General features: G+C 34.2%; 1 pseudogene; it reads right to left on the reverse strand.

The window, feature by feature from the left end:
* Positions 1-13,170: 13,170 nt before the first annotated feature.
* LOC118544899 (U2 spliceosomal RNA) lies at positions 13,171-13,295 on the reverse strand (annotated as a pseudogene).
* Between the last annotated feature and the right edge of the window lie 995 nt (positions 13,296-14,290).

Here is a 14,290-nt window from a genome sequence, read left to right on the forward strand (position 1 = left end):
AAAAATTACTTCTGTTCCATTCTCCCACTCTCTTCTTCTATGACCGCAATTACATGATTGTTCATTTATTTTTTAATCATATGCTACATGCTCTCTCTTTTCCATTATTTTTTCTCTCTCTGTTTCAGATAGGATATTTTCTAATAAACTATTCTCAATTTTCCTAATCCCATTTTCTCTTTGCTAATACCAGCCTCGTGTTAGCTCATCTTATTGAATCATTTGTCAACTAGGTTCCCTTTTAACAAGTTAATCCTCACTCTTTTGATGCTGTGCTTACTCTAATATCTGGATTATTTGCCAGTATACTTTTATGCTCTTACTGACAGTTTCACCTCCTGAATATCACTGGACTATTTTATCTCCTAACCTGTCTAGAGATTTTTAGTTTATACTGAACATTGTGGAAAATATGTCCTGAGAATGTGAATTTTACAGTCTTCTTCTACAAAGTATTGATGTTTGCTCTATTGTGCAGTCTAATGCTCATGGATCACCTTGATCCTGTTTAAACTGGGTTCTAGGCCCATTAGGGCAGATTTATTCCTGTTTGTTCTTTCTCCCAGTGCCTTTCACAGTCTCAACTGAATAGTCAGAAACTTCAGTGTTCTCGCTGGCTGGGTTCATACACCAAAATATTTCAGTACTGTGAAAACACTGACATTTCCATTTGGCTCTTTAGATTCCCAGCATCTGTTCTGTCCTAGGCATCCCAAAGTTTTGCCTTGAATATGTATAGCCAAGGACACCAGGGAAATTTTTATATAGATCTTGGAGAATCCTTGTATATAATTTCTACCTTTCTCATATCCTGTCTCCAAAATTTAGTTGCCCTGGTTTCTAATCTTCATTTGTACAGCAGTACAGTCATTTCTGCTTATACTTCATTTTCCTGTGCACCTTTGGAAAACACACCCAGAGAAAAAGCTGAGATAAATGTGGAGCTTCTTTTTATGCTTTCCTTATCTCAAGTTATCATAGCACTAAATTGGTTATTGTCCTAGAGAAAAATCAGTGTCTCAATTAAATTAACCTCAAGTAGGGAAGGGGTGACTCACAGATCTGCTACTATTATCTCTTTTCTTTACAGATGGCTTATGTGACTCCTTATGGTATAAAATCTCATCTCTTGCACACATGGCTGAATCTGAGCCATGTGCTCTTATTTTCAGGTAGCTGTATATGTCAGTTTATTTTTTACCTCCATATGCTTATCCCTCTGCCTAGAAAGTTTCCAGTTCATTTTAATCTCTCCCTCCCTAACTGTTCTACCTTTAAACTCAATCTACGTGAAGAACAAATACATACTCAACCCCCAAGACATAGCTCAAATACCACCTTCTCTTTAACTCTTTCTCCTCCCTGTGCAAGCAGAACTAGGAGCCCCCTGCTTTATGCTCCAAAAAATATTAAACATAATACTAAATTAGCATTTTTCTGTTTAACATATGGCAAACTAAACTATATGCTTTTCAAGCAAAACCGCTTTGTTCTATTAATTATGTTCCTTTCTCTCCCACTATAATAAGGACATGGGAGGGGGTAATAATTAATACTCGTTAAGTAAAAAATAAATGACCATCTGAATAAAAAGAATAATATATTTGATTTCTTAAGCAATATTGATATGATATATTTAGTGCTTTACATGAAATATCTTTAATTATCCTAACCACTTTTCAATACAAGATTTAAAAAAAAAAAAAGAACAAAACTGAAGCAGAGGAAGTTCCCATAATAGGTGGCCATGAATCCAGTACTGGAAGACTGTTTTCTAAGACTCTAGAATCCATATTCTTTCCACTAACCCAAACTGACTAATTCTCCATTTGAATGGAAATTTTAGCAAAATTGTTATTATTTTAAATTACGCAGATGATGTATTAAGACAATACAACATAAGAGAAAAGCTTTTAATTCTATGTTATAATCCAGAAAAATGAACTAGAAACATCAAAGTGTACTAGTTTGAGTGTAAACTCTTAGACACACACATATATTTTTTTAGAAAATATGTACTTCTATATTAATTTATTAAAATAAAACTCATAAACTCAAGGAAAACATGACACTCTGAAAAAGTAAATAATATATTCAAAATTTCCTAGAATTTGAAGGCACATATACAAAATATGTTCGTATAATTTGAAGAAGTATGTTACTAATTTAACTGTTAGCACTTAAAATTTATAAAATTATAAACTGTATAACCAAGCAAATGTCTTAACCTTTATAAATAGGTACACATAATTTTAATCAAAATTTTAGAGAAGAGTTAAGTGTGAATAATTTATATATACAGATATAAAGGAATCATTCCATTTGAATAGCAATTTGTACTATTTAGGTGAAATCATTCTTTCGTTAATCACTAATATAAAAGTAGAAAAAGCACTTGTGACAATGTGTTTAATTATGAACTGAACAGTGAGACAAATTTAGGCAGAATTATATATCTCCTATTGTTCTACCATGAAAGTGAAATAAGGCTCCTCACTGATACTGCATTTGACAATAGAATTAAGTTTTCTGTTTCAAATAGGTTTTATCAATCACATAGGAAGTCAAAACTGTTTCAGATTTCAGCACCCTTAGACTTCTCTCCTGCCATTACATAATATTACTGATCAAACCAAAGTTGCAGAGATACATTTTATAAATGGTTATCTAAACTTAAGCTACCAAAAACACTGCGGCTGGCTTACTGTTAAATTGATTTTTCAAGTAATTGACACAGTTTCAAATTTCTTTGTGCAGAAATGTCATTGCCTTTCTCTCTCTTTCTTTCTTTTTTCTTTCTATTTTTTTTTCCCTCTCTTCACTTGGAGTGATTTCTAGTTTGGGACACATTATTGGCAAATAGCAACTAACCATGAAATCATTGAATCTATGTTGGCAGTTTAATTTCAATGTGCAAATAAAACAGGTTTTCCCAATTCCTTAGATATGCCAATATTCGTACTAAAGTACAAATGTCACAAAATTAGATTGTATAATCAACTACTGGTATGACTGGAAAAATAAAACTGAATATTTTGCTTTTTCTATATCTTACTGAGAGGCTGTAGTCTATATAGACTCCCACAGAAGCAATTTCTAAAAAGATACAGAGATAAGTGTTTTATACTTTTCAGAGTGCAGATCTTTTACCTCTTTGGTTAGGTTTATTCCTAGGTATCTTATGGTTTTTGGTGCAATTGTAAATGGAATCAATTCTTTAATTTCTCTTTCAGCTACTTCATTATTGGTGTATAGGAATGCAACAGATTTCTGTATGTTGATTTTGTATCCTGCAGCTTTACTGAATTCGTGTATCAGTTCTAGCAATTTTTTGGTGGAGTCTTTTGGGTTTTCTACATAGAGTATTATGTCATCTGTAAATAGTGAAATTTGACTTCTTCCTTGCCTATTTGAATGTCTTTTATTTCTTTTTGTTGCCTGACTGCTGAGGCTAGGATTCCCAGAACTATGTAAAATAACAGTGGTGAGAATGGACATCCCCTTCTTGTTCCTGACCATAGAGGAAAAACTCTCAGTTTTTCCCACTTGAGGATGATATTAGCTGTGGGTCTTTCATATATGGCCTTTATGATATTGAGACATGTTCCCTTTATTCTTACTCTGTTGAGGGTTTTCATCAAGAATGGATTCTGCACTTCGCCAAATGCTTTTTCTGCATCCATTGAGAGGATCATATGGCTCTTATCCTTTCTTTTATTAATGTGGTGCATCATGTTGGTTGATTTGCCAATATTGAACCACCCTGGCAACCCAGGAATAAATCTCACGTGATCATGGTGAATTTTTATTTTAATGTATGGTTGGATTCAATTTGCTAACATTTTGTTGAGAATTTTTGCACCCATGTTCACCAGGGATATTGGCCTGTAATTCTCCTTTTTAGTGGGGTCTTTAAATGGTTTTGGAATTAAGGTAATGCTGGCCTAGTAGAATGAGTTTGGAAGTTTCCTTCCTTTTTTGTTCTTTGGAATAGTTTGAGAAGAATAGGTATTGACTCTTCTTAAATGTTTGGTAGAATTCCCCTGTGAAGCCACCTGGCCCTGGAGATGACACAAAGAAATAAAAAAACATTCCATGCACATGGATTGGAAGAACAAATACTGTTTAAATGTCTATACTATCCAAAGCAATCTGCACATTTAATGCAATCCCTATCAAAATACAAACAGCATTTTTCACAGCGCTGGAAGAAACAATCTCAATATTTGTATGGAACTATGAAAGACCCTAAACAACAAAAGCAACCTTGAAAAAGAAAAGCACAGCTAGAAGCATTACAATTCTGGACTTCAAATTATATTACAAAGCTGTAGTGATCAAGATAGCATGGTACTGGCGGAAAAGCAGACTCATAGATCAATAGAACAGAATAGAAAACCCAGAAATGGACCCACAACTATATGACAACTAATCTTTGGCAAAGCAGGAAAGGATATCCAGTGGAAAAAGATAGTCTCTTAAATAAATAGTGTTGGGGAAACCGGACAGCCATCTGCAAAAGAATGCAACTGGATACCTTTCTAATGCTATACACAAAAATAAATTCAAAATGGATTAAGGACCTAAATGTGAGACAGGAAACCATCAAAATCTAAGAGGGGAACACAGGCAGTAACCTCTTGGACATTGGCCATAGCAACTTCTTACAAGATATGTCTCTGGAGGCAAGAGAAACAAAAACAAAAATAAATTATTGGGAATTCATCGAGGAAAAGCTTCTGCACAAGGAAAGAAACAATCAACAAAACCAAAAGTCATCCTTCAGAATGGGAGAAGAAGTTTGCAAATGACATATCTGATAAAGGGTTAGTATCCAAAAGATATAAAGAACTTACCAAACTGAACACCCAAAAAACAAATAACCCAGTTGAAAAATGGGCAGAAAACATGAATAGACATTTTTCCAAAGGAGACATACAGATTGCTTACAGACACATGATAAGATCCTCAACATCACTCATCATCAGGGAAATACAAATCAAAACTGCAATGAGATATCACCCCAACACCTTTCAGAATGGGTATAATCAACCACACAAGAAACAATAGGTGTTGATGAAGATGCGGAGAAAGAGGAACCCTCTTGCACTGTTGGTGGGAATGCAAACTTGCGCAGCCACTCTGGAAACCAGTATGGAGGTTCCTCAAAAGGTTAAAAATAGAACTACCTTATGATCTAGCAATTGCACTACTAGGTATTTATCCAAAGGATACAAAAATACTGATTCAAAGGGATACATGCACCCTGATGTTTATAGCAACATTATCAACAATAGCCAAATTATGGAAATCACCCAAATGTCTATTGATTGATGAATGGATAAGGAAGATATAGTGGTGTGTGTGTGTGTGTGTGTGTGTGTGTGTGTGTGTGTGTGCGCGCGCGCGCGCATGCAAATGGAATATTACTCAGCCATAAAAAAGTATGAAATCCTGCCATTTGCAATGACATGGATAGAGCTAGAGTGTGTTATGCTAAGTGAAACAAGTCAGTCAGAGAAAGACAAATACCATATGATTTCACTCATATGTAGAATTTAAGAAACAAAACAGATGAACATAAGGGGAAAAAGAGAGAGGAAGACTATAAAATAGACTGTTAACTCTAGAGAACAAAAAGAGATGCTGGAGGGGAGGGCAGTGGGGGAGGGGGAGGGGGATGGCTAAATGGTAAATGGGTGATGGGTATTAAGGAGGATACTTGTTGTGATGGGCATCAGGTATTGTATGTAAATGATGGATAACTAAATTCTGCTCCTGAAACTAATATTACACTGTATGTTAACTAACTGAAATTTAAACAAAAACTTGAAACTATAAAAAAAAATAAAAAAATAAAAAGATACAGAGAAAGAAAGAATGAAAAGCCAATGAAATTAGTAGACATGAAAAGATTTTTTATATTAACTCTGCTTAGTCTCTTAAACAGCAAAATACCAAAGGGAAGTATTTGCACATCTGCTTATCTATGGGCTTTTTTTGTCCTTAAGTAAAGAGACAAGACTTTCCTTCTACATTATGTTAAATTATTCCTTTCTAAAATTGTGTCTATTAAATCAGATCAATTTTTGTATGATATTATTCCTTTTGATTGTCTGAAAATAGTCTTCAAGTCAGGCATCGAACAGTGTCAGCTACCAAAAAAAAAAAAAAGTTTTTAGTTTGAGTTTCCTTGTAGCAGAAATGAATATTGAACATCAAGATGCTAAAAGCCTGTCAGCAATTGCATTATAAACCTAAACTTTGTAATGGCTATGAAAATTCAGTTGGAAAACATTTTCATCTGTTGCAACTGTTTTCAATAGTCAAAATTTGACTTTATAATGCTGTAAATTAAAAATGAATAAAAGAATCTAGGAAATGTTTCTTATTCTTGATCAAGTAAATTCTCAAAGTGTAATTTAAATGTGAGATTAGTTTTGAATATAAACTTCTATGTTTATTGAAATCACTAATTTTCCCATGATCTTTTTAAACAATGGTATTGAATGATCTGGTAACCATTTAAGTACTAAAGGAAACAAATTTGATTTCTTATTTCATGGGAAAGTGTATTTTATTAAAAATGGTTCCACAATGTTTTGAGTCCATAAAGACTTTTTTCTGAGCACAAGTCATTGCTGTCTACCCAAGATATTTAGGAGGAAAACATCACCAAAACTCTTTCTTAATTTATTAAGGTGACTAATATATTCTTGTAGACAATAGAAAAGCCCCCCCAAATAATGATTGATTAACTTTCAGAGGTTGAGCAGGCTAAAGGTTGACTTTATGCATAGTTGTGTATTTTAGGGGGACAGGAAGAGGTTTGTTTGCTTCTCTTTATCAAATTCTATATTTAAATGAAGGTTCTTCATACTTGCATTAAGAAATCCATGTGCACATTTTATTTACTATACTGTTTTTGCTTGTTTTTGGATTTTGTTTTAAGTATGGTTATGGTATTAATTTTTTTTAAAGTATCTCTATCAGCCTCTCAGCCCATTTGGTAGCTTAGGTAGCTATCTTTTTCTTTTTCTTTGTTATTTTTTTCCACTGTCTCCCCTCCCCTCCCCTCCCTTCCCCCTCTTATGTATTTTATTGTGCAGCATGCTTTCACACTTAGTTATGATGGCTTGACATGGATAGATGGTATTTCAATTTCACTGAATGGATATAGAAAAGGTCAACAATTCCCCACTGATGGACATTTAATTTATTTCTCATGTTTTCTCACTACAGTTTTACAAGGTATATGCGTAGTATTATCATTTCTGTTAGAATTCTAAAATCTGGCTTGATGTGTCAAAGGCAATGTACATGTTTAGTGTTAATTTGTGCTGCCACATATTTCCTCAAAATTTGTTACAGTTTATATTCCCACAGTCCATGACTGAATTGCTTTCCAACATCATTGCTAGTACTAGAAGTTATCATGAGTGTGTGTGTGTGTGTGTACGCAAACTTTATGAGCAATTCTGATCTGCTTCCTAAAAGTAGGACGCAAACTCCATGCATGTCTTTATAAGCAAATTTAAAAAGGAAAGGCTAGAAGGATAAGCCCTAAAATTTGATACTTCTCACTTGCCATAATCCTAAACATTTTAGGATGTAGTTACTAGACTCAAAGGTTGATTTTATTAGCTGTCAGGAAGGAAAAAATCTGACTAGGTGTTATAACTACCTGTAATATTTTAACAGAAAAAAGTAGATGCCATTTAGTTTTTTTAATAACTTTAGATTTATGTATTTATCTCCTTGGTTTACTGCTTGTAATTAGTAAACTAATGAATTTTCCTGTGATATGTGTTATCAAGATATTAAGCCAATTCAGTTAAGAAGATAATCTTTTTTTTCAGGTTTTTAACTTATAAAACTCCATGAAATACATAGGTATTTATCTTTTATTACATTATATGGAAATGTATTATTTTCAGTCAAGTTACCACTAGTTTTACTGGAAGCCTAATGACATGTGGGAAGTCCAGGGAAGAGAATAAAACATGTATTTAGGAATTATATATAAAAGGCAAGTGAGTTGGAGGATGCCTATTCTCTCTTCCTTCAGTCTTTGTTTGAGCTCTGCTCCTCAGGAATGGTGTCAATGCCACAGGATTTTCAGTCTGTTGAATATGTAGCCAAGTGTTCTCAAAGAAAGCATTCAGGCTAACAGTAGAAACTTGGTTAGGAGTGCAGTGAAGATTAGTATAGAACATTGATTAGAACTGGTAACCAAGAATTAGTGAATACCTTTTATGCCTTGTTTAGAAACAAGTATGAAAAAAGTGAGAAATATAACCTATAAAATCAACAGCCTATTAGTTCAGTAATGTTTCTATGTTTCCAGTGGACCCAGGTATGTTGAGATAGCCCCTACAATAGTAAGAACATGCTGCAAATGGCATTTCTTGCCACCAAGAAAGACTTACCATGCTTAGGAGGTTCTTTATATTCTGGATGCAGCTTATATATTATTTGGGCATGTTACTGGGCCTCAATAACCAAATGCCCATAAGGTTGCTAGATTTTTAATGGCCTCTTCCCAAAAAAGAAGTCCATGTAACAATTCCAAGCCTCACCAGTGCACATCTGGCCACTGCTTAGTCCCAAGCTGTCAATAGCAGACAATAATATTGGCTTCCCATATTCCAATATTCTGCAAAGGGATCATCTAGCCATGTGGTTGCATGTTGATTGCATTGGATCCTTTCACTATAGAGCAGGCATTGATTTGTCTTCACTAGAATAAATGCTGTTTCTGGATATAGATTTACCTTTCTGATTCACAGTACTTTTGTCAAAATCACCATCAGTGGATTTATATAATAATTTGTTCATCATCACTTTTGACCAAGGAACACATTTTAGAGAAAGTAAAGTGAGACAGTGAGTTAAACTCAGAGAGTTTATAAGATTCTACATAACCCTTGCCCCAGATCAGTTCACCTGATAGAATGGCCTTTTGTTGACTCAGTTTTAGCACCAGGGGGTGCAGACGGCTCTTAGAGTTGAATGGTCGCCCTATGATGTAGCATGTGATTTTTACCAGCAACAAATACAATGGCTTTTTCCCCCAAGTCAGAATATCAAAATATATTCTGAACAAAGATGTGGAAATGGGAGTGACTGCTTTCTCTATTACCCCCAATTATTTGCTAGGGAAAACAAAAACCAAAAGCTGTTTCCCATCTCTAAACCCTGGAATCTACTGCATTAGAGAAGCCCAACAAGGTTTTCATTGACCTGGAAGCTGATATCACCATCAGAACATTTGGACTAGTCTTGCTACTGAAATTATAAATAAAGAAGTTACTATACTAAGTGGGTTGATCATGATTATCAGGGGAGAATAGAATAAAATTGTTACTATACAGTGGGAGCAAGGAGAGATATGTCTGGAACCCAGTAGGTTCTCTGGGACTTCTCTTTCTATCCCATTCCCACAGATAAAAATTAATGAAAATTTAGTCATTCAATACAGGCAAGATTGTTGATAGTAAAACCCCTTCAAAAACAAAGTTTTAGTTACCTCCCCAGGAAAGAAATAACAACCAAGTGAGGTGCCAACAAAGGGAAAGGAAATAAGGAATGCATAATGGTAAAAATTATAAAAATAAGGGTGCCTGGATGGCTCAGTCAGTTAAGTTTCCGATTCTTAATTTCGGTTCAGGTCATAATCTCAGGATCATGAGGTCGAGCCCTGTGTCGGGCTCTACACTCAGCATGGAGCCTGCTTAAGATTCTCTCTCTCCCCCTCTCTCTCTCTCAAAATAAATAAATAAATAAAATCTTTATAAAAAGGGAATTATAAATATAAATTCTGTCCATATGGTCCGTTGCAAAAATGAATACGGTCATATCTAAGCATATTTTCTTTCTCATTTTGTTATTCATAGATTATATATAACCAGTGGTTTCTTTATATAGTCAACTTGAGTTAATATAGAGTGATGATTTATTTTTAATTGCATCATTTAATATTTAACTCACAATATGTCTAAGAATGGTTGTGAGCTGAGCTACCAAATATATGATCCCACTCAGAGATGGATAAAATTAAATATAGAACTTAGTGTCTCCATTTTTAGGAAAAGTGCAAGTACATTTTTGGTATACAAAGAATAGTCACATCAGGTTTGGAAGAATAATTTGTTCTTACTTTACTCTGAAATTAAAAATGGTTAAAGGATATGTGTGGATATTGAGTGGATGGCAGGTTAATTTGTACCATATCTGTCTTCAATTTGACCTCACTATGGACTCCTTCTATGATCTTTGACCTCTGTAGTGTAAGAGATTCCAGGAATTATATTTCCTGCAATCCTCTTCCCTGTGTGATTCTAGATCACAGGTAATAATGAAAAATATTCTCATAAAATTTGGAAAGCACAAGGGAAGGAAAAGCCATTATTCTCTGTAGACATTTGCAGTGATAAACAAGGGTAGACAAAAATCACAAATTCTTCATAAGAATTTACAGGAAGGAAACCAATGATCTCATGGCCTCCAGCTGCCTTCAGGATCTATTGTAGCAGAAGAGCTATGTCCACTTTCCCCCAGGTAATGCCCAGACAAGTGGTTATGGTGGGAGTACCGGTTTCTGACAATTCCTGCCCAGGACAAGACTCCTCTAATGGGTCATCTTTGTTCTTAAATCCCTACTGGGCTAACTTAAACTTTCTCAGAACTTTACTAAATCTGAGTCTTTCCTATTCATTCTTCCTCTCCTATCACATGCAGGAGCTGAATCTCAGCCTGCAGTCTCTCCAGCCTGCTCTTCCTCCCTCTCCTCTTTATCTTTCCCAGGTGTTACTACCAATAAATCCTTGTATTTTCTGTAGGACCCAAAAATATGCACATCACAAACACACACACACATACACGTGCATACACACACACACACCCACACACCCACACCCATAAAGCAGTGATGAGAGGAATAAAATAATATTTAAATTGTTAAGGTAGCATAGACTAGGAACAAGACTATGTGTCATTTGTCAGACTATAATCCAGAATGTTTTCATTGAATTTTTAATTTTATTTAATTTTAATTCATTTTTATTTCCTCCATCTCACCAGCCAAATTTTAATAGTCACAAGTGACTACTATCTACCGTATTAGAGCAGAAAGTTCTGATGGACCGTTCTGATACAGAAGTGTTGAAGTGACCAAGAATGATAAATCAGTGTAGGGAAAACATTGTCAAGAACATAATCAAAATCCTAAAAATTATAAAAATTCTTACATGGTAGATAAGTAATTATATTAACTAAATCAGAGAAAATCATTTGAATTCAAATTGACCAGTTTTGAAAAAAATTTTAAATGAAAAGAAAATTGCCCTATATTCTTCAACATTAATAGTGTTAATATTTAATTACCAATATTTGATAATATTGCTCAATTGACATATGCAACACCTCACTGTCTTTTCCTCTACTCTCTCTCTTTTTTTTTTTTTTTTTTTAAGATTTTATTTATTTATTCATGAGAGACAGAGAGAGAGACAGAGGCAGAGGGAGAAGCAGGCTCCCCGCGGAGCAGGGAGCCCGACGCGGGACTCGATCCCAGGACCCTGGGATCACGACCTGAGCCGAAGGCAGACGCTTAACCGACTGAGCCACCCAGGCGTCCCTCCTCTACTCTCTCAATTGTGTACTCTTGTCTCTCACACAGACACTCCCTTCTACTTTTTCTCCCTAAATATCTGCTACTTTTCTCTTAAAGCCTCTTGCAGTCCCATCAGCAATGTAATTTTGAGCAAGCTGGCAAAGCTCTCTAAGCCTCAGTTCTTACATCAATCATGTGTAGTTAATATCAACCCTTCTGGTATTTTGAGGATTATAATTAAAGTTCTTTTTACTGGATGCCTTCTTTATGAAGAGCTATAGTCTAGACCCAAAGACAATATTTCAATGCAGATCATAGGGAAGGTTAAATTTTTGAAGCATCTATAATTGTTGTTTGGACTTGCCCTAAAGGAAAACTTAACCTTTCTAGACTTATTTATTAGGAGCTAGGAATGTCGAGAGAGAGAGAAAAAAAAAAAAAATTTCAGTTTTTAAACCATGCACTTTGAGGCAAGGGCGGCACAGTCAAGTGGAAATGCCTTATAAATTCCTCAAGAGATGATATTAGGATTCGTATGTAAGGTCAGTGTCAGAAAGCTGGACTGGAGTGCTGCAGTATTGAATATCATAACTTGTGTCTGTGCATCATGGGAAACTTTTTGTTAACACATAAGGAAATTATAGTTTAATAGACTATATTAAATCTTTGTTTTTACTCTTTAACATCTCTTGCCCTTGTTCATTAGTAATATAAGGTATAAAGAAAGCCTTTATTTATCATGGCTCTAAATATGCTACTATGGAAACAGATTCAGAAAACATAATGGCTGATATTAGACATTACCAAGTAGCCCACTGTGCTTGAAGAATTTACTTAAAATAGTGGACCCTGTTCACACTAATGAAATCCACTAAGATATTTGCTTGGATATTCATTCCATGGCTATTGCAGAGAATTTGTCCTAAGAATTCTTATCATTTGTATTGCTTTCTCCTGGTCAAAAATAACACAAATACATATGATAATTTTACAATCACACCAAAAAGATGTTATATTAATATTCAGATAACTCTTGGGGATTCTTTGAGCTTAATCATTGTGCAATAGTACAAGCATTAAAGATTTTATGGTGTAAATTTTAATTGTAAAGTGAAGCTTGTGCTAAGAAAAATTTCCAGTTTCTGAGAGATAATTTGAGATTGATTTTGTTAAAAGCCCCTACATAATTTTCCTATAGACTGGTGTTTCTCATGTATATCCATGTTAATAAGTAAAATATTATTCCATAAATATAATTTTTCTTGAACCAAAAGAAAACACTCTTTTAGATCATTTCCTATTTCTGATTTCCTATACCAGTATGCCTCTTGGATTCCACAAGGAAAAATCCCTATTTCATATTGCACTCTCAATGTGCTAAAAAACATTTTTTTCCCATGTGATTTGTTAGTGCATATTAACAGTGAATAATAACAAAGGTTTGAATATTCTGATTAGAATAAGGAATATTAGCAGGCTAGAATTAAATATGAATATTAATGCTACAATTGACTACTAAAATAGGCTTTAATTTACAGGAATAAATGTGCTTCTAAATAAGTTTTTATAGACATTTTGAAATGCTAAATTAAAACATGAAATAAACGGTTTTCAGGAGAAAGTTCTCTTTTTACAGTGAAATTTACTACACTTGATCTTAGCCAAAAGGCTGAGAAGCGATTACAGTGAAATTTACTGAAAAATGTTATCATTGTATCTTGTTGTGTTTGACTGAGCATATCTACTTCAGAGCCATGAGAAACTTGTATATACAATATGTATTTTAGGTAAATATATTTTTCCATTATAAATACATAGAGTCATCAGTATTAAACATAGATATTAAGTTTACCTGATGGGAATATTTATTTTTTTCTTCTTATGTTATAGACTCCTTATCAAAACATATGAACTATTACCAGTAGATGTGGATGGTTATATACATTATGCATAAGGTAATATGCAATAATACTCTTCTCACTGAGGGACATACATTAATTATTAGCTTCTGGTAACCAGAATCCTTTTAATGGAGTTTAAGCTTTGCTGAAAATAGGATATACACTACTGAATTATAGGTAAAATACTGAGAACTTTTCCTCTACGGTCAGGAACAAGACAGGGATGTCCACTCTCACCATTGTTATTTAACATATACTGGAAGCGCTGGCCTCAGCAATCAGACAACAAAAAGAAATAAAAGGCATCCAAGCCAGCAAGATGACATGATAATCTATGTGGAAAACCTGAAAGACCACCCAAACCTGCTAGAACTGATACACAAATTCAGTAATGTCGCAGGTAACAAAATCAACATACAGAAATCTGTTGCATTCCTATACACCAATAATGAAGCAGCAGAAAGAAAAATAAAGGAATCAATGCCATTTACAATTGCACCAAAAACAATAATATACCCAGGAATAAACCTAACCAAAGAGGTGAAAAACCTATACTCTGAAAACTATAAAACACAGATGAGAGAAATTGAAGATGAACAAACAAATGGGAAAACATACCGTGCCCATGGATTGGAAGACCAAATACTGTTAAAATGTCTATACTACTACCCAAAGCAATCCCTATCAAAATACCAAAAGCATTTTTCACAGAGCTAGAACAAATGATCCTAAAATTTGTATGGAACCACAAAAAACTTCAAATAGCCAAAACAAC

The sequence above is a fragment of the Halichoerus grypus genome, chromosome 2, assembly GCF_964656455.1.
Source record: "Halichoerus grypus chromosome 2, mHalGry1.hap1.1, whole genome shotgun sequence".
Classification (NCBI taxonomy): Eukaryota; Metazoa; Chordata; class Mammalia; order Carnivora; family Phocidae; genus Halichoerus; species Halichoerus grypus.